We start from the raw sequence: 22,491 nt of genomic DNA on the forward strand, positions 1-22,491 counted from the left end.
TGGTGATTTTCAGAGTTACGTATAGAATATGCACACGACTGCATGTTTGCTTGCCAGGAAATGGCGACCTTTGAATGATCGTCTTGGTCACATTTTGCCTTTTTTGTATGAGTTAATTCAGCTCCTACTACTTTTTTTTAGACAGTAAATTGTACTCTTATTATAAAAGTCCATATGGAGTGAAATTGCGTTGTGAGATCCTGTCACGTCGCTTGCTCTGAAATCCTTGGTGCATACAGATGGGTGATGCAGTGTTTTTCTTGATGCTGAATTTAGAGCAGACGTTTTCTCGGATGATTAGCAACAACAGATTGGGATCGTTCCCGTATCTTCGGTTCGAGTCGTCGCCTTTCAAGAAAACCTAGGAATTGGCGACATCGTCCTTTATGAGGGATGGTTTCATCTACTGACGAAGACGCTAAAAATCACCACATTAAATTGACCTACTAAAATCTATTAGTCAATGGTTGGAACACATACAATACTAGTATTTGATTTTGCCCAAACTCTGCTGCTTTCGGGGATTTGATTAAAACATACAAACACACACAAGCACACAGACAGACAGACAGACAGACAGACGCACACTCACACAAAGGAAGCAAACCCAGAGAGATTCATTTATGAACAACAGTGTCTCCATTAGGCCTATGTGAGTGTGTGTATGTGTTCGTGTGTAGAACATTCTCTCTCCTTCCTGAGTGTTCATTTAATAAAGAATTATAATTTGAACAGTGTTGGGCGAGTCATTCTTTAAACTTGATGAAAGGGAAAATAGTTGTGTATTTTCCATGCGTAGTTGAAATATTCCTAAACGACCGTTATTTGCATGGTGTCATCCTTGGACAGGTGGTCCAAGAGAAGGGGCTTTTTGTTGCACACCAGCAACCCATTTTGGTCCCCACCATTATAACGATTGAACCACATCTCTCCTTCATCCAGAATTTCACTTTGCACGCATTGTGCTTTTCGCATACCACTGTGTTCGTTTCTCCGGATGGCAGTCAATTTTCTTTATTCTCGCAACCAACACGAGGACACTCGCTGGGCTGGCACGATTTGCACGCACGTGTCACTAGGCCCCGCCCCTCGCGTGGCAAGAGGTCATTACCATGACGCAATTTGCGGACAGTCCAATGAAAAGCCTTGTTTCATGTGCCGTCTAGTGCTTGTTTACTACGGTAGTCGTGTGAATTATGCCTTTCGGACTGGTCGAATGCACAATTTCTCGTGTTCGTTCTTGCGCTCCCTGGCCCCCTGTACTCGTACAGTACTTCCTCCGTGCGTGTGTGTCACCCTTGCTCGCTGTGTGTAGCTAGCGCGCTAGTAGCAGGAGGAATAGCATGCAACAAAGACATTACTCCGATCCGATCTGTTGTCGTTCTTAGCTGTGCCGCCTGTCGTCCACACGCATATCGGAGGAGCATCTCCGCCGAAGACGAGCTGAACTGCCTTCTGACAGTGAATGTGGCCGTGTAAATTTCTATAGTCTGCTGCTGCTGTTCATGTTGCAGCTAGCAGGAGGAGTACACGGGATCGGAGGAGTAACATTAGATGCACAGTGGTTTGTACATGATTGAGCGGAAGTTGACCACTGTACTGATGTCTCAGAAATATCCAGATAAGAGCAAAACAAACTCTGTGTCTGAGCAAAATCAGGCACATGAACGCTCAAAATGAAATAGAAAGAGGATCAAGAGGAAAGGAGTCTTTCGGGAGTACGTGACCAAGCCAGAAGTGCGGGCCACATCCACACGATTATAATCTCTGATCAGCTGAGTTCAGCGGACCTGTTGTTCATGCACGGTCCTCACTTGGTAGCTTGGAGGATATAAAACAGGGTTTAACGATTCTCTGGTCAGCAGCTCATCATCACTCTCTGGAAATGATGATTAGATTTTTAACCCAAAAATTTCGAGCTCAATCTCTGAATGACGTTCAACCGTTTGAAGCGAAGGTAAGTTTACAAATTCAGTTTCAGTTCCTTTTGTGACTGAGTTGTCACTCATGTGACTAAACACTTTGTCTTGTTGGAAAAGGTTTTTTTTTTTAACTTTTAACCTGGTTACATTTTTTTTTTTTTTTTTTACTGGAGAGGAAGAAAGGATGCATAACACCGTTCGAGGGGTCTCGTCTAACGTTAGACAAAAATACCTCTAATTTTTCCATCTTTTAACCATAGGGTAATGACAAAATTTGGCTACAAAATTAAACACCATAATTTAAAGCACATATTTACGTAGATGCTCTAGATGTAAGTTACATATTAGTACATCTGTGATCATAAACACCAGAGTCCAAGAAACCACTAACCAATGGCAGTGCTACCAGGCAGTGGCTGTGCAGTGGGCATTGCAGCATCCTGTGGAAAACATGCTGATCATGGTGATGATGGAGTCGGGATCTAACTACTAATGAATGCTATGAATGATAATGTCATTTCCATCATGGTGGTTGCATTTTTAGGAATCATTGACCTATGGATTCTAATTATTGTGTTAAGTGTTAACTAACATGGATTACATGTAATTGTGCTACTTGCCATCATACCTTCTTCCCTGTTTTTAGAGGTGTAAAACAGTATACCAAGCATATTGTGCAGCAGCAATGTTTGTAGTCTAACAATAATAATATTCATGGGTAAACTCCTGGGCCCTATGATCTCATTACATTGAGGCTGAGTTTACCCGTAAGTACGGTACCGGTACTGCAATTTCTATAAATCAAATGTCTCCCCTTCACTAGCACCAAATAGTTCGCTATAACTTTGCGTGCACAAACACAAGGTAGACCCATCCCACCCCCCTCTCTGGGCTGGATTAACAATACACTGTACCAACAGCTGTCAGAGATGGCTTGCTTCCAGAAAATTTAGATATTTGAGACTGGGAATCATTTGTGTGTACGAGTTTTCATATCTGACCTTGACATTCCCATTGTATCATATTCACATATTGGGGCAGTCGGAAACTACAGTGTACATACATGTATGTACAATCCTAGCGATGGTTCAGTAAGCCTCCTGCTACTAGACCCTATACTGTACTCTATAGCAATAAAGGCATGCCAGGGCCAGGAATGACAGCCATTTACATGTGTGCAAAGGCAGACTGGAGAAACAACCACCTGCCCGATCCCCGATTCAAAAGGAATCAGTTTATGGAACAGCGGAGAGGCCCATGACGTGTGAGCCATCTACCAACAAAGACCTGTGGTCGTGAAATGTGTGTCTGTGTGTTGACTTTGGAAAATTGGTCAGCAAACATGCGGCTTTTCATCATGTTTTGTGTTCATCATCAAATATTGCCCTTTCTATTTTTTTTTTCTTTTACTAGTTGTGGGGTACACATACAATGTAATGTAGGCATACGTAGATGTACAATGTATTCATGTATATTGTGGTAGATTTTAATGCTGAGTTTTGATCATTTAAATCACAATTCTTGTTCTGTTCTTCATTTTTACTTCAATTTTACTTCAATTAAGGTAAAATCAGAATTGTGTGGGTAGCCAACATGAACCAACACTTCTATACCTGTAGAGCCTATCTGTAAGGCCATAATACAGTGCTGAAATTTTCCAAAGAAATTTTATCTTGCTTTGTATTAGTATTCATAACCTACATGTAAGGAGAGCTCATATTAGAAGTGCTGTAGTGATGTGTTGAATTTTGTCAGTTTTTGTTTTTTTTTATGTAATATCCTGTTTTTTCTATACCTCACCTGTCTTTCATTGAATGTGTGGAAGGACTAAGATATTACCTATGATGCCATAAAGCAAAGGCTGTTCAATGCTGTTCCTATTAATTTCTACCAGTTGCCATGAACGGCTTGGTGTTTGCTCCCACTGGGATGCTATGTAAATGAGATCTACTGTAGTACAATGGTATGCAGCTACAATGCATTGTTAGCATGCAGCCTAGATACCCGAGACTTCGACTTGTCTATTGATTTTTTTCCCCCCTCCTCTTTCAACATGCTCACTGTTCATGCAAACCCATGTAGTGTGGCTTGAATGCACCCAGTGAAGCTTTTCTGCAAGGGTTTTGGTTTTAGGGACCTATTGTATGGTACTCGATCAATGTTTTCTTTTTTCTTTTTTTTTTCTTTTTATAGAAACTGGTAAATTACTGTATGCATTCAATCACTATCATCTACACAACTTAGAGTGCATGAATGCCATCACCAACTATGAAAGACTTTTGCAAATTAATATGCAACAAAAGTGTGTGACATTTGCCTTTAATAGTTAAAAAGAAAGATTTGCATGGTGCAGAGGTCATCTGGATTAGGAACTGCTGAATAACATTTCCTGTTTAACAAAGCTGCAGCGGAATATCATCTTACCAACAATATCATTCAAAAGACAAACGCATTACATTGAGAATGATGATAGAGAATCAGTGCCTACAAACTCCCTGTGAAGCTTGAAACATCAGTGATTTAAAATAGCATTGTAATTATTGATAGCAGGAAGTATGCTCACAACCAAGGGTAAATTTTGTCTCCATGCCTGAGATGCCAAGGAGCTCTATCTCAGAGAAGAGGCCTGTTTTGATCTCTTTTCATCAGCAGTTGATTTACAGAGGTCAGATCTTGGCAAGGAAAGAGACTTTTACTTCAGCCCCATCAAAAAACAAGTGCCATGGACCTCGAAGTTATTCATTCAGTCCATGCTTCATGCAATCCACAGAGCTACTATAAATCTGCAATAAGCTGCTCTTCGGAGATAGAGTGGGGAAAGCGGAAAACGGGAGTGTATATTGTAGACATGAAAAGCTGCCACACTTTCCACAGTGCCATTAAATCCCTTTGCATCGGCTTGAGTTAAGGGGGAATTGTATGCAGTCGCTGAATTTAAAGCGAGGGAGTAATATTATGCATACAAACTCATCACTTGGGAATTTTGTATTGTTGTTTTGTTCTATGTAGGGCTTGGTATCCACTTTGAGAGTATTAAAGCTTATGAAACAGACAATAGTTTGTACCCCATTCTCTATCCTTTTCTTTTGTACAAAAGTATACCCCTCTTGGTCTGTTTATTTCTTCATAAAGATCGCAGTTGTTAGGGCTGTGACTTGTTTACAAGACAGGTACAAGCTGCTTGGCATCCTGTAATTTGCCTCTGTTGGCAAAGGCCTTTAAAATTGCTCCTTGGCCCCATAATGGACCTACGGTGCTGTTACTCTAGGGCAGTTGATGCCTCTCAAAAAAAGTGACCCTTTTGATCACGTCCTTTGTTGTGAGGTTGATGGGAGGGAAGGCGGGCAGGCGCTGGTGGTGCCATTGCCACTGTGGTCAGAAAAGCATTTCCTTGTATTGTGAAACTGGTGATTATGATGCTCTAATGCTGAATAAATTCCCCACAAATGATGCAGGTAGTGATGCGTGGTTCTCTATTACCCTACGTGCACAATTTTTCGGATCCGGAGGGCATGACAACTCCTCCACAGTGTTATGCTGTAATTAGTATAAAACTTGCTGTTGTAACTTCAACATTTAATTTTACAGACTTTTATGGTTTCTAATGATTGACCTAATATTACTGTTTTTGTTATCGTTTTTCTGCCCAAACAGATCCCAGCAGAAGAGACGGAAAATACTGATTCTGAAGAGGAAAACCAAGAAGTTGAACAACTTTTCAAAGGTACATTATCTGTTCCTCTGCATTGTAATCTAGATTGACAAGTGATCTTACTATTTTAAACTAGACAAAATGATGTGCACATTCACGATCATTCATCATTTCCTCCTAGTTATTGTAAATTGATTAATCCCAAATTTTGCTGACAATATCATGATTGAGGTTCAGGGCCACAGTGGCATGTATTGCTGCATTTGGCACAGCCCCCTGTTGTTTCGAGCAAATGATGTACTATACACACTGGATCCATGAGGCTCACTGTTCTTCCAGCCAATTGAATGTGTATTCAATGATGAGAGTTTACTGATTAAAGGGTGAAATTCCATACAGTGTTTCAAATTGGCATTAATGAATTATAGAAGTATTAAATTAGACATGTATATGGAATAGCAGAAATTCCATCAACATTTGGAAAAAACAAACAGTCGTCTTGATGGATTGTGTGTGTGACTGCTGAGTGTTGTCAATATCACTGTTGAGGGAAGATTGAACTATATAAGAACTTTCTGACTGTAAGACCAGTTGTGGTGAAACCTCAACCATTTGGGGGTTTTCTTTTGTTTTTGTTTTGTTTGTTTTTTGTTTATTTTACTCTGGTCATCAAAACCAAATTGAACTGGTGTGGAATTGCTCTCATAACCAAATTTCAGCGGCCATGAAGCTTCAATAAGTGTTTGACACGCCCACTCACTCATAGAATCTGTAATACATAGAAGCTGTATGTCCTTTCAAAAGATATGTGCTTTTTCCTAATTCTTTTGTGTAGAGAGAAGAACGTGCATTGGCACCATGGCCCCGAACTCCGGCCTCCTGCACCACCAGTACCCATCGCTTGCCACAAAACCGAGACCGCTGGAGGACAATTCCTCAGAGAACATCCTCGTTTCTGCACCAGACAGGCACAGCTCGGAGGAGGAGCTGGCCTGCATAGAGAGACAGTTGCCGGAGAAACGGAAGTGGTCTCAGGTGAACCACTGGAACAGGAACGGGGAAGTGTCCAGCTCCAGTGACGAGGAGGTTAAGGAGTTATTCACAAAGGCGTCGTCGCCTCTACAGTTTAGTACTTCACCGCCAAAGCACCTCTGCAGACTCTCCCCAAAGAGAATAGACAATAAAATCCACTTTGTTGCCAACGTTGGCCCCGCCGGGGACTATACGTCGCCTCGGAAGAGGCACAGGCACGTTCACTACGACGGTCACATCCAGAGCGGGAGGCGAATAGACTTCGAGAAGATGCAGCAGGTAAATTATGCACATTTCCTTGTTTATCTCTGTGAACCACTAAAGGGCCTGAGAATGGAATACTGTAGGACCTACGTGTACTTAGGGGTTACGCAGTGCAAATTGCCAAAACAGCATCTGGCCTCAGTTGTAAGTTTGTGCTGGCAGCGGAGAACAAGAGCAAGGAGAAAAGTAACAAAACAAACAAAGAACCGACATGTGTATGGGGGTGGTAAGCCTATATTTTAGGAATCAGAACTTGTAAAGCAGTTTTGCAAATGTTTCAATTCACAGTCGAGAACCTCAGTGATGGAAGGAGAGATAAGTATCATTTCTTTCAGAGAAGCAAACTGATTTGCCACTTACAAGCATGTGGGATATGTTATCCACTGCATAGACAGTATCTTAGCATGTTGAAAGTTTGCAAATATAACATTATCAGTTGACTCTTGGCTTTAAAAAAATAAAAAATAAAAAAATAAAACCCCCTTTAAATGCATAATGTATACATTACCCGGTACCATGAATAGATGAAGTGTCTTTAATGTCCAAAGTGTCATAAAATGGGTATCAAAAATAAAAGGCTTAAAAAAAAAGGAAAGGATGTGGTCTCATTATATGGACAGTATGGTGAGATATTACTGACCAGAGTTATAAATAGCTGCTTACAGTTCAAGAGACTACTGGTACAGTTGTAAGTGTGTACGGTGTAACCCTCCCATGCTGTGCTGTGGGCTATACAGCAATGTCCATTTTGTCCCTGTGCCTAGCTGAACACAGGAAATAACTGATAGGTGGGGCAGGAACATTGCCATAAATTCGAGCTGTTTCATATTATTGCCAGAGATTGCCATTTTGATGCGATAATGCCTTTGACATAAACCAGCCCTCTGCCTGTTTTTTACCCATGTGGCAATGTGAGGGATTGACAGATATTGCAGTCTAGATGTAATATACACACAGTATTTACTGCTGTATGTGTGTGTGTGTTTTGCATAGGCTTAAAAGAGAATTATTCAGAGAGAACTGCTGCTTATTTTTTCTTGCAAAGCAAAGAAACACATACCAAAGCAACTGAATGTGAGCGTGATTTATCAGCAGATCCATGAAAACGTAGGTAAAAGTTGACTGCAGTACACTGTCCCAATAAAAGCCGAATACCAGTACTGTGATTTATCTTCACCACATTGGAATGTGTGGTAATTAAGGACACAGAAAAAAAAAATTGTTCCATAAGACTGTTACCTCAGCATACAGTATGCACAGCACCTTTAAGGCCTTTAGACTGAGGACAGAATGCAGAAAATTTTCCTGATACCACCCTTTCCTTAGAATCTGATTATTTTATTGTAACACTCCTCCAGTGCCCAAACAATGAATTTATAATTATATGTCTCTAAGTTTGTTTGATCATTTGGCGCCATATCATTGGGCGCAGTACGAAACCACAGAATGCATCGTAGGATGGGAGGTTTTGTGCCTCTACAGTACATATAAGGACAAAGCCATGTTTATTGTTGTGTGTTTATCGATACTCACGTACTTGCGTCATTTTGGAATATAGATAAGGTATATTATGTGTATGTGTATGTGTATGTAAATTTGTGTGTTTGTTTGCTCAGGGAGGTGAGCCTGCAAACCTCTGAGGGGGAATTAAGTACTAGTACCTTACTTTTTGCTGCTTGGGCAGTGAAGCATTTTCCCCTGGGTGGCCAGTGCTTGCTCACCATGGCAAGATTTCAGATGAAAACACATGAGAACCATGAAAGGGGGGGGGGGGGGTGGGAGTTTAGAATTCCTAAAAAATTCAATGGGAAGGTCATGCATGCTTGACCAATTAGATCAATTTACCTATGACCTACTTGCGTCCTTGCTTCTTGCAAAACTTTGATATTCAGTGCTAGTTCTGGTGTCATGCTATTCTTTTAGCCTTTTGTCATGATTTGTTCATTTAACTTTTCTTTTGGACCCAAAATGAATTTAAGAGAACTTTTCAATGTTTGTGTAGGAAAAAAAAAAGGGGGGGGGGGGGGAAAGGGAATTACCAGTAAAGTCATACTGATCTACAGTGTATGAAGGTTTCTATGAATTTTGTTTTTCTTCTATAATACAAGTAAAATTTAAGAGCATCAGTTCAGGAGAAGCTCCATTGTAGAATAAAAAAACAAACAGATCAAAGTATTGGAGTAATGGAAACATTTGTTAATGCTATGGCCTTCATTTGAGAGCTTTTTTAACCTAATAAGATCTGAACTACAGTGAGGGTTGTTACACCCACACTAGCAGCTGTAATGTAGGCCACCAATGCAGATTGTCATTTTTATACCCAACTCATTTGTTTTTTTCTACCAGGTACACATGTATTTGTATGACTGTTTTTTTTTTTTTTTCATTCAAGTGTTTTAATTTATTAAAATTTCCAATTTCAACTCAGAGAGAGAGAGAGAGAGAGAGCTTTTCAAGTAAAAAAAAAAAAAAGAAAAAAAAATTGTTTGCAGTGTACCAATGCTGATCACCACTGGATACTGCTGCTAATTCAAAATGTATGCCTACATTTTAGTATGCTACCATACGTAGCTGTAGCTTGTCATTATAAAGCACAAATGTGTATATTTTCATCTGTAGGCCTACTAAAGTTGTCTACTCGGTCATCATGCAGGTTTTTTGACAGTTTTTATTTGCCACTTGCTGGGAGTTACATTGGTAGTGTTCAAAACAAATTCAGGCCCTTCCATTCGTATGATATTTAACGGTCACATTAAAAAAAAAAAATGCCCCCCAATGCCACGTGTACCTTCCTTTCTAATTGCGTCCCAAGAGCCACTTCCCTGTGGTGATAATGTCATAAAGTTGAGAACGCATGTACTGTAACTCACAGTGGCAGGGAAACCCAGTTTGTACATTGCGCAGGATGTGGGTTTAATGTTAGAAATTCCCATTCGCACAACTGTAGCTTGCAATGCAAGTCAGTGCCGTGTTGACTGTGGTGCTTTGTACACTGTGGTTTGTGGTTTGTACAGTTTTTGCCATTGTACACACCTACAAGCTTAATAATATGTAGGAATGTGCATTCTGGTTTTTTGTTTTTTGTACATTGTGTGCACTACCATTCAATTAGGCTGACATAATACACAAGTAGAATATGTAGGGCCTATGATTTGTATTACGCAAAATGTATGTGTGTTGTTGGAAAAGATCAAATCAATTTGTTTGTGATGTTCTTGCATCATTGATTACTTAGCAACAATGTTGTTTCCACATTTATTATCCTCAGCAAATGTGCATTGTCAGATAGTGGGCTACTGATCACACCTTGGTGTGTATTTGCTGCAATTTATAGTGATAGCCCAAGGCAAGCAGTGGAAATATGAAGTGTGCAATTTACCTTGTACATCATTGTGTATCATTCATATTCCTATTAATGTACAAGAAACAGCATGCTTTCTCCCCACCGGGGTGTCACCTTCAACTCTTACTGTAGGAGTCGATGAACAGTCTGTCCCGTTTGAAATAATTTCCATTTATATTTCTGTTCTCTATGTTTGTGTATTTTGAATGCAATATATGCATTTAACATACTAAAGTATTGGTACATACAAGTATGTAGGCCTACATTTGGATGATATTCCCTCCAATCTCCTATTGTAACTGTGATTTAAACTGCATGCTCTGAAGACATAATTGGTATGTTTACAAAGCCTTCACTTGTGTCGGCTAATAGCATGAAGACACAAACACACTCTCTCTCTTCCCGAAATGACACAGAATTTTCTTCTAAGGGGCATATTTGACTAGTGCATTTGACAATCCAATTCTCACTTCCTGAATTTCATACCCTGGCCGTTCTGCATGGCAACGTCCGTCCGTGTAGAGGCATTCCTTTGTTTGGTCCGTGAGGATGAAGGTGGTGGTGTGGGGGGGGGGGGGGGGGTGGATGGGATCACTGAAGTGCCCTGTGACGTTGACCTGGGTCATAGAAAATGGGTCTTCCCTTATATCCTAAGCAGCCAGCCCCCCTAGATGCACAAGTGGGAGTCAGGGTGAGGGAGTATAATCACATTGCACTGCGTGCATGCAGGGTAGTGGACAATGGGTTCCAAACTAGAGAGGATATATGATAATGTACAGAGAGAGAGACGGACTGACGGACAGACATTCGGATAAAGATAGAGTGTGACAGAGAAGGAGGGAGGAGAAAGAGAAAGATGCAGTATACTTACAAAGAGACAGAGAAACATGTGGAGGCAAAAACAGACACAAGGGGGGGGGGGGGGAGAAGAGGGAGGGTGAGATGGAAAGGCCCGCCAGTGGCATGAGCGCAAGTATTGTCAAAATCAATTTCACTTACAATGTACTTCCCTTCTCTCACTGATAGAGATGAATAAGAAAGGTGGTTCATTGCACCCGAGTACAAGGGGTTGTTTGTGAGAAGAAACCTGGAGGCATGCTGCAATTTTACAGCAATTTCACCTTCAAGTACAGAGTGGAGAGAGCAGTGAACTTCATGCAGTAATTTGTTTACACGACGTTTAAGCAATTATCTACAAGCTGTTAATGTATCCTTACCCCATCTGAGTTATTCCTGATGGAACTTAGAGATGTAAGAAGTGGTCTGGTAATAGACGGCCGTGGGCAGATGTACACTACTTATACTGGTCCCTGAAATTGTTATGGCGCAAGAGCTGCAATGATTTATTACTGCTTGTCTTAGTGAGGTGTGAGGTGTAGATGCACGTACATAAACTTCATTTAGAATGCTATTTCATCTATAGATGAGTACACATGTGCATGAATTATTACCAGGGACATGGAAGTATAAATAGCTTCTAGTTTTGATTACATAATTTACTTTAGTCCCTCATTATCATATGTTTCCATTTTTAGAATCCAACAGAATCAACAGTACCGTACCCAATCAGTTATATGAATTTGTTCAGTTGTATGAATGTTTTCTACGCATGATATGATGAAAATGAATGTACAGTGACATCCAGATTTAACAATCTACTGATACAGTCTATTACAGAGGGGTAATCTGGTTTTGTTGAATGGAAATCCAATGTGTTAGTCAGCTCTTAGTGCACACTTCCTGTTTTGCAAATACAATGTACACTGTAGCTGCAATCCCATTTTTAGAGCTTGAAACGTCTGTATTTGTACATATTCATACAAGATAGAATTGTTGATCAATAAAACGCTATCTGCATACATGTAGGCCTTCATAGAGATACATGTCTGTTCCAATGCAACACACATTGTAAATATTATGGATATTTTTTGTTTTGTGTTTGTTTGTTTGTTTGGGTTTTTTTTTAACAAAGTATGGATTAGGCAACATGTACTATTAGGCCTACAATTCATGAACTGTAGATAATGCTACACAGAAAAAGCAGTATTGATGAAGCAAATGTTGTTCCTGGATGATACAGTTTAAATAATTACTTTTCAAACCACATATAATAGCCCTCTGAAGATGTGCTACAGCTAAGGGTGCTTTGAGTACCGTAATGCACATTAAGAAGGAATTAGGTACCGGTACTGTATTTGTACACGATATGACACTGTTCAAAACCAGAGATATACATGTGTATTACCGGTACACATTCTACGTATAGACAGTAGGACCTACAATGTATGTGAGAGCCAGTATTGATAAAAACATGGTGGAATACAAACTCGGTGAAAAATGTGTGTTCCATGTACACAGATACCTGTCCCATTAGTTCATGTTTACAGTGTGGCGCTTGGCACATCTGCGAGTGTTATTAATTGTGACACACCACAACTTTGCCACTACTGGGATCAGTGCCAAGCACTGTCCTTTACTCTCTCGCTATAAAGGAAGTGTGCAGTATTAATGACCTGCTTGGCGCAAAGCCAAGCTGTACCCTGCCGTACACCCCCTACGAGTAGCATACATATATAGTAGATTGATATTGACGACTATACTTTCTCCTCTCCTCTGGCATAATTTCTGCTGGAGGTTTTGGCAGCAGCATTGTCTTTGAGCAGCTTCCATAGTTGTATCCACATGTGCTGTGTGTTGTTTGCAATTGTGGGTGTACAATTGTATAATGATTCATCGCAGGAGCAAAATGGTTAGGACAACTGCAGAAGAAAGTGTTTTCTCTGTCAACTGTAACATGCAGCCGTCACTGTCTATGGATTTTTAGTTATTGTGGTTGTTGGACATATTAAAAAAAAACACCAAACTTTGCGCAAACAATTAGTTTCAAATGAGAATTTGAGGGTTGTATGCACCCATGCAGCAGCATGGCTTGTCCAATGTTTTCGATGTGTGAAATAACCTACACAACACATCGTCGAATTTCCTCATTCTTGTATCGTGAGGGGAATTTCTGTGCCAAAGCCTACAAACCCTCCTCGGTGGCCCATTTGACGAGGGTGTGAACTTCAGCGGGAGAGTTTTTCAAGCAGATTTAGTGGAGTGAAAACAGATTACCAGTGCAGATTCTAAACCAAGATTTGTCCATTAACATGTGTACACGAAGACTGCATTTGGCATAATACTGTAGAACTGTATTCTGCATTGTGAAGGCACTTGGTAGATGTTATGTGGAGAAAGTGCCTGATATAAGCTCTTTATAGATAGTTTAAAACAGAAAATCACCATTTCTTGTTGTGAACAAAATAAACTGAGGCATGCTACAGACTTTGAGTGTACAGCATGAGTTCATGTCCAGAAAAAAAGTGGACAATACGAGTTCGCACGTACAGTACATAATTGTATGCAGTAACAGAAAGCCCCAGGCAATGAAATCACATGGAATAGGATTTTGATATCCTAATTTTTGCGCCATTGTATTGACTAAATATTAAAGAAGAGGATGTGTCATTCTGCTGGGAAATTTACATCATTCAAGATCATAAGTTTGACTTCCAAGTTGCAGATAAGAAAACAAAATCAACACAAAAACAATGATACAATATAGTCCTCACATGTACACACTATGATGGTACTCTTTAATTGTTTAGTAGGCCTACATGCATGCATAGTGTAGTCATGTAGAAGAAGAAAGTGGAATTGTTACATTATGTTCTTGTAATAAATCAATTTCTGTAATTCCATAATTTTGTGATATCACAGTAAATTGCAATAGTGAATCATTCAGAACGAACAAGTCAGAACTTTCCTATTTAGAAACAAATCGCTAGGTAATGAAAGGGTTGTTTGATAATTTGATTGGATATGCATTATGGGTATATATTTGATTGTAGCAATTATAAATTGTTGTTTGTCCATTCTTGCCACCCACCCCCTGTTAATCTGTCCCTCTTAATCAGATTAATGTATATTAAAACATACACGTACACTGTAACCTTTCAAACTGTGGAGGATAGCTGTAGTTTGGCATTTGTTATTCAGTAGGCTATCGCTCTCACTACACTGTATGATTATTAGCCTGATTGAATGAAAATGGGCTAATGTTACGGAAGAGTAGTTTGTCCTTTTTGTAATCATTGCAGAAAGCATTTTGTATCCTCTGTCATATTTCAGTGGCGCTTGCCATCATACGGCGAGACTATGCGATGTGCATCGAAAGTACTGTGGATGCATAAATTTACAGACCAAATGTTTGATTTGTAACCCTGTCTGGACTGTGGAGCTCTTGGAAAAAATAACTGTCCTTGTTTATGCTGAACACTCAAGGTTTGATGCATGGCCATGACAAGCTCATGTTACTTGGGATCGTTGACTTTTAGAGAAGTACTTCAGCTTAAGTGTGACAAAGCTGTTTTTCTAATGTGAGCTTTTTCCTCTTTTATTTTCCCTTCCTCCCTTTGCAGAAAATGTTGGCGAAGCGGCATTCAATGCACGGGCGAGGAATGAAGTCAGCCAAGCTGGTGAGAATAAAGGTAAAAAAAAACCGATTGGATTGGACTACACTCTCATCATAATTTGTTTGCTCATGCATTTCTTGGAGATTCAGTCTCTCTTCTCACGATGGCTGGGGGAAATTACTTTGTTATTTCTCCCAGGCTGTTCATCTGAGTATTTATGCAGATGAAAAAAAAAAAAGAAAAAAAGAATTAGGGAAGCATTACTGTAAAAGCTGTGTGAAAATTCAAGCTGTGAGGCAAAAATGGCGATGGAAACGAACTGGATGTGTAAAATTCAACATTTGCACTGAAGTGAAAGAGGAGATTAAACTGCAAGGGTGATAGTTGTAGGTATTTCCAACTGATTGATATCAAAAAAATAGCATTGCCAACCTGATTTTTATTTAGGGCATTTGCCAGATATCAAAGCCACTGATTAGTATTTGGAATGTTTAGAAAAGAGATATGTTGAAAGAAAGGCCCAAGATGTGTTTTGTGTGGTATTGTGTGCTTACGCTATCAAAATGCTTCCATCTGTATACTGTATTGTGTGTTGGAGATGGGGACAATTTGAGTCGGGGACTTCAAGGCTGGAATGCCAACCTCAGGTTCACAACGAGGGCAACGAGCATGAAGGCCGAGAAATGAGCGCCACTTTTGTGGAGCGCCATTCTTAAACATGAAAGCCAGACAGGCGTTAAATGATGATATTTATAGCAATGCTGGGGTTAGTGCCCGGTTGTGATTTCCAGACGGCCAATCACATCATATTGATGAGACCAAGGCTTTGTGAATGTTGGTCCATGATAGTAGGACAAGGACCGGGTGCTCAATATGGCTGTCTGGCCTGTCAGACACCCCAACATGAGGACGACTTTGTGTGAATGAGTTGTCACATGCAATATGTGAGAGCTGATGAGCAGTTCATCCAAGAACTGAAAGTAAATGAATCATATAAATATTTATTCTATTCTCTCTGCTGTGTCTGTGCAGTGCACCAACATATTCTCTCTGTGGACTTAATGTGCACATCCTCTTTAAAGTATGCCTGTGAACACCTGACTATTTTCCGTTGGCTCATTTTTCTGCCCATGTGAAGGCTGTGAATTTGGCAATAAAAGCATTCCTGGGCATCTGCTGCTGCCAAATGAATGAACCAACATGTCAAGTGCCCGAAAAGAGTGAAATGGGCTTGTATGGATTTTGGAAAAATGCAAACGCATACAAAAAACAAACAAACAACAAAAACAGCGACAAAGAGTGGGCGGGGACCCTGACCTCCCGAGCTCCATGCAGTTTGCATCAGATGTCTTTCTTCCTCCTCCCGTGATTGACAAACAAGTTGATGTTGCCCTTGTGACACCATCCCCTGTCATCAGGGGTGATGGATATAGTTGTGCGGGTGCCTGGCTCTGGGGGTCTCTTGCCAGGTTCATGATATTCCATCCCAACTAACAGGAGGCAGCTGGCGAGGAGGCCCAAGTGATACACGCTGCTCACTCACAAACAAAGTCTTAAAGACCCTATGGTGTTGGGATCCGTGGAGCAGGAAGGCTGGCCCGACTTTGATATGTATTCGAGAATCCCCCGTACAAAACTGTGTACAGCTTTATCACTTATCTTTTCCGAAGTACTCACACAGTCAAAGAATCTCCACTGGAGTGGACCGTTACCAATGAGTGTATAAAGCTTTGGTGCACGTATTTGCTGACCAGTGCTATTCATAGTTTTCTAATGTACCCCAGTGAGCAGCGAATGAATCGGGCCACCCATGAATCCCCACACTATCGGGTCTTTATAAGAACCAATAGTGTGGGGAGAGAAAGGTGGTCCGGCTGAAATTGATCTTCTTTCGCTGCCCTCTGGGCACATTCGAAGACCATTAATAATGCAGATCTGCTAGAATAGAATTGCCCATCAGCGAATAGGCCCATATGCATTGAAGCATATATGCTCATTGGTAAAGTTTGACTCCAGTCAATATTCTTAGGCTGTGTATGTACCTGCATAAAGATCAATGATATGGCTGTACACAATTTGTTATGGGGATTCCCGAATGTATCCGAGTCAGGCCAGCCTTCCAATTGCATGGTATCACCATGGACCTACTAGGTCCGTGGTATCACCATGTAGCTTCCAGGTCTTTAATTCAAAGGGAGGAGGGAGCGAGGGGGGGGGGGGGGGGTTGGTGGAGATGGAGTGGGAACAGGAATAATGGAGCAGATATTTGAGTGAAAGAAGGTCAAAGCTATGATACCATACTACAGACTGATGAAAGCCGGCAATATTTTTTTCAGAGATGCAGTAAGTTGTGCATCTGCTAGAGGGGCTTTAACTCATTGAGGACGAGTCCCCCCCCCCCCCCCCCCCCCCCATACTCCGGCATGTGTCTATGCGAAATGCATGTTGTTGCAAAAACAGCTTGTCCTCAACGGGTTAATGTGTGCTCGAGTAAAGCTGAAGATTGGATGACATTCATTACTATAAAATGTGTTGGGAAACTGGGATAGAATATGGAAAAAACTTGATTTGAATGAAACTGATTAAAGCATACAGTGTAGTAACAAATTTATCAGTGAAGGTATATAATCAGAGTGACTCTCTATACTGGTGACAGTAGTAGAAAAGTCCCTGCATCATTTTAGTGAGCATCCATAGGGATCTTGGAATAGCGGTCTCACTCGGTATGACCTTGACGTCACTTGTAAGGAAGGAATTTACCACTTGATGCATGCACAAAAGATACCAGCCTTCATGTATGCTCCTGCATGAATTTTCATGAAGGAATCATGTCAGTTAGTGTGGAGAAGGTATGATAATGTATCTTCGGTGATATAGGACTTATATTTTATGTTGTGAAAGAGTCACCATTTTGAAGAATGGATGTCTTCTATAGAACATGGACAGTAGTGGTACCAAAGGTACTTCATAAGCAAAGCAAAATGTACATAGCCATTATGCATTATGTTTGTGAGACTCTCTATATACTACTAAAGTAGACTCTTTTGAGGGCCCCAATTAAAGCCTCATTACAAATGTACAGAGGACTTATTGTCGTAAGTAACAATCAAATCGACAAACTGTTGTCTGTGTTTTTGCCTGTTTGCTTGAATTTTTTTTTTTTGGCCCTTCCTGTGCTATTCTCTTCGCTGCATTTCCATTCTTGATTTCCTCTTCTCTGTCATACTCTCCCATTGCTGAGGGAAGTTGGTTGTGCAGGTCAAGCTTTTCAACCTCTTGTTATTGTAGCAAGAAGCATTCTCCTGTGTGCAAAACAGCATATCCAGAAGCCCACTTTGATATGCCCCCATTTCATAAATTTGAGTTTCGAGCGTTTTTCGTTGCTCTGTGTGCGTGAATGAATAGGTCTGCGCTTCCGTCAGTCCATGGGCTTCCCCTTTAAGGGAGTTAGAAATGGATAATTTTCCTTTTATTTCCTAGGTGACTGTTTTTAAAAATACCCTCCAGTAGTCTCGAGAGAAGGATGTATTTTTCAAAATGGAATTGTCGAGTGATGATCACGGCTCTTTAGGTTGAATATATGTATTACATATATGAGTCATCAATTTTGGGCGGCAATTCTGGCTATGTCATATCATTTTGTGGTAGAAGTTTCCATGGCTGTATTGCCTTAGGTACCCTATCATTCCATCAAGTGTGCAAAGGGATAAATGTATGATGATTGCTTTGTGATGATTGCTTTTGGAATTTCTTGCTGTGTCAGATTTCAGAGCTGTATAACAGTTCAGTCAACTACCAGACAGATGAAAAAGAAAAAAATGTTTCCGCACATGATTAAGTGCCTACATTACCGGTTTATTTGTTTGCCTGTGTCGGCATCCATTTCCTTCCTGCATCATTGCACAGTGTTCCTTGGGCCCTCAATTTACATGTACTAGACAGAGGACATGTGGATATACAAATTATATGTGGATTGTTGTGCACAAAGTACTGAGAGTTTATAGGATCAGGTATGGTACACATGTACATATGGAAGAAACAGGTACAGGGAAATGCTTTGCAGAAATGATTGATTCAGAACACTCAAAAGTATGTAATAAATCAGGATTTAATTGCTGGTTGACTATCTTTTGTATTAACCACGTGGTAGCCTTTGAAGACATGAACTTTACAGAGTGTAAACATACTTTTAAGTTTGCAGAATATATTTACATTCTGATTTAGTTGCCTGGTTTATAGTATTCATTCTCTTGTATCGTCTTATTTATCAACATATTGCCTGGCATGTGTCAGGGCTGTGTGATATCATGATAGCCACTCTACTCTCCCATACATGAATTTCTCTGGAATTTGTTGCTGTTGTTTTTTGTTCTTTTAACTTGGATTTTCTCCCTCATAAAAATTACTCATGGAATTTTTTTATATGATAGTTCTGTGATATTGCATCAGGAAAAAGTAGGGGAAATTGTGGAGATACAAAGTTGCGGATAAGAAAATACTACACACACACGAAAAAAAAAAACCAACAACAAACCCAGTAATTTGTCGCAGTCACATTCAGAGATATCCAATTCTGGCTCCCACTGTGCACAACAGTGCTCAATTCAGTACTAGCAAGAAATCACCCACGCAGAACCATATCATCATATCCTGTATGTATCCATTCTCCTTTGCTGCCATGCCTTTTAATTGATTTTTTTTTTTTATTAAAGTAGTAGAGGCTACATTGATGCATGACGTATTACACACACACACACACACACACACACAAAGAAAAAAACATTTACACTGTATGTAATGAGTGAACACCTTCTTGTCAAATAAAGGAGCGTTCAATAGGTAGACGGTCAAATTGTGTTGAATGTTTCTAAAGGAAATCGGGCAAACATTAGTAGAAGGAGGCAGTGCTCTTGTAGAAGTGATGGTTTAAAAAAAAAAAAAGTATAAGAAATAATAAAACACGCTGGTATGCCACATTCTGCTAGACGTGACTGGCCAGGCACTGAAAACGGATGTTCAGACGTGACTAAAGCTCGCTTTTGACAGCCCACGGTTTGTGCCTTTTGAGTGGAAATGTGCTTCCAGGAGAATGTACAACCGCATGCCAAGACCCTTTGACCCTGTTCACACCAGAAAATTGATCTTGCAGATCTTTGTCACCAAAACTGACTGGGCATGGTAAGACTGCATTTGTAATGAGTCTATGATCTATACAAAACATTGCTCTCTTCTCCTTGCCAAAGAGTTTAGGTCAGAATGCCTCATAGCAGTGAACTCCAAGAAAAGTGTTGATCCTGTACAGACCACCCTTTGTCAGTGTGAATGGGGTATTGGGTATCTTGGTTCAATAGGAAAGGAGGAGATGGGAGGGGGGCTTGCTGTAACCCTTCCTGTCAAGATAACGCCTCCCAATGAGCTCTTTCACATCATCATAACAATATGTCTGTCAACGTGAAGATTTGCTTGTAGGCCTGTGCAGTTTCTCAGTAGCTCATTTCACGCTACATATAGCTAATGAAGTAGTTTTTGCCTCAAAGTCTGAAAGTGAACTTGCATGATGAATGTCGTTTGCACTTATTGGTCAGTGTGGGGACTCCTGTCAGTTTCTACATGCAATGATATGAATGTGTGTAGGAATGCAGTAAAAAACGTGATTACAAATCTTTGATCAGTCTGAAAACCCTCTCACTATGCTTGGGAGCAGATTACAACCTGTGTTGTATGGTGCAGTGAATCAATGATTCATGGTTGGGGCAAACACAATGGGGGGGGGGGGGGGGGAATGGCTCCTACTTCTTCACTCTGTTTCTTCACCCACCCTATCCCCTGATGTACTGATGTACTGCCACAACAAGTTGACTATACCTTGTTTGTCTACCTTCCTAAGGTGTAAAGATGACTTACCTTGGAGCACTAATGCCTAAGGTTAGTGGGGTCGTACGTAATAATGAATAAGATGTTGCTGCTGATATGCCTCATAAACTCAAACTGAGAATGGACGTCTAAAGTCTGACTGACGTGCCAAATTTCGTAATCTGCAGAAAGGAGAATGCTGTGCAAGTTAAGCCCCAAAGACTGAACAGCATCCAGGTCTTTTGCATTAATTTGTCATGAAGGATGCTTGATTGATCATAGAGAAGTTCCAGTACGTGTACCAGTTCTTGTTCACCTTTCTTCGTCGCTGAATTCATAAGGGGCAGAGATCGATTTTGGCTTCTTCGCTCATACTGATATGTATCTGTCTCTTCTGAGACGGCGCTAGTCTAAGATCCCTTCTGGCCATCAGTCATTTAGTACCCAAATATATCTTTGCCATGAATTTACGGATGTAGATGATGATTCTCATTTGTTGTTAGTAGTGCTATTTTCCAGCTCGCCCTGATATAACTTCAGGTGGTTTGGTAATGGTATGGCAAAGGGGGGAGTGTTACACGTGAATGCATTTGCCTCCTTTGTCGTTTTCATTTCCTCCTCCAAGCAGCGCATGCAGCAGGTAATGGATTTTGGTTGTCAAACAGTTAGCAACTCTCTCTGCGGTAGTCTTGTATTCCAACATCCACAGGATGTGACAAACCTAAATTATATTTTCCTGCATCCTTTTTTAGAGTGTTATTAGAGTCTCCTGCTATGAATGTTTCTGTGTGGTTCAGTTTTTCAGTAAAATGTATACAAAGTACATGTATGTAATTGCTGGCTGAACAAACCCCCTCAGTGTTAGGTGGGGGTATGAGTGATAGTTCTAGTTTTTTGTTGTTTTCATTGTTGATTTTGAGGTAATCATTGCCATCATAATCATTATTATCAATGCTAGTTATTACTCTGTGGGTGGTATTGTCATTGCTATTGCTTCTACTTGTATTATAACCTCTGTGTATGCCCAGGGGAGTCGTTTCATATTTTGATGAAGTTTCCTGGTGCTGTGGGTGTTGTAATGATATTGATCTATAATGCATGGAGCTTTCCAGGAAATGCCCGAAGGTTGTAATGATGCATCTCTATGCCCTATTTAGATTAAAATTATGTGTTGCAAATGTGGAATATGTTAATGGCAACCACGCAGTCATCTCATTTATCATTCGTTAAGAGCATTCAAGAGTGTATTTTACTTCATTGAATGCCAACTTGTTTCCAGATTGTACAACTTACAAGAAAAAAAAAAATCCTCAGAATGCTTTGTGACAAATTGTTGCTTCTTTTATCGTAGATACAATGGCTTGAAATGATTGTCTATAGCATATCTATACCATGACATATCTCAGGAGGTGATGTAATCTACAAGTTTGCAAACACTTTCGTTGTACCCTGATCCGTAACATCTAGTGAGCCATTTACTTGCGGGACCTACCTGCATGAATTAAGTATGATAGGTGTGGGTGCAGAAGAACAAGGCAGAACCTCATTAGTCCCTCGATGCCCAGGGCTACGTAACACCGGGAACGTAGCTATCGACTCACTGGCACCGTGTGCGAAGTCCTTATGTGTTTGTATTATATTTTTACACCGATAACACTTACAGGATGTGTGACAGGTCGCACGCATGCATCAGAAACAGATTATGACATCATTGGATCTAGTACCTGTAGGTTTACATTTTTTACTGCATTTGTTACTGTGGTTGCACTGATGGCCCGTGTCTGAGACACTTGCATAAGCGTATCTCCATAATTAGAATTTGACTCTGACCTGTTTTCTACTTTATAAGCAGTTGGCCATGACGACTGCAAATACAGTTCTTTTCTTTAGTTTTACCCTCCGCTTCTTTCTCCCCTTCCTCCCCTCCCTCCCTCCAACGTGTCCATTAGCAGCGTACTGTGGGCTGGCCTT

The 22,491-nt window shown here is 40.5% G+C and overlaps 1 pseudogene; it reads left to right on the forward strand.

Annotated features, from left to right (window-relative positions):
* Positions 1-1,372: 1,372 nt before the first annotated feature.
* The window catches only part of LOC140235965 (uncharacterized), a 44,987-nt pseudogene continuing 23,868 nt past the window's right edge, over positions 1,373-22,491 (forward strand).

Source organism: Diadema setosum, chromosome 1, assembly GCF_964275005.1.
Source record: "Diadema setosum chromosome 1, eeDiaSeto1, whole genome shotgun sequence".
Classification (NCBI taxonomy): Eukaryota; Metazoa; Echinodermata; class Echinoidea; order Diadematoida; family Diadematidae; genus Diadema; species Diadema setosum.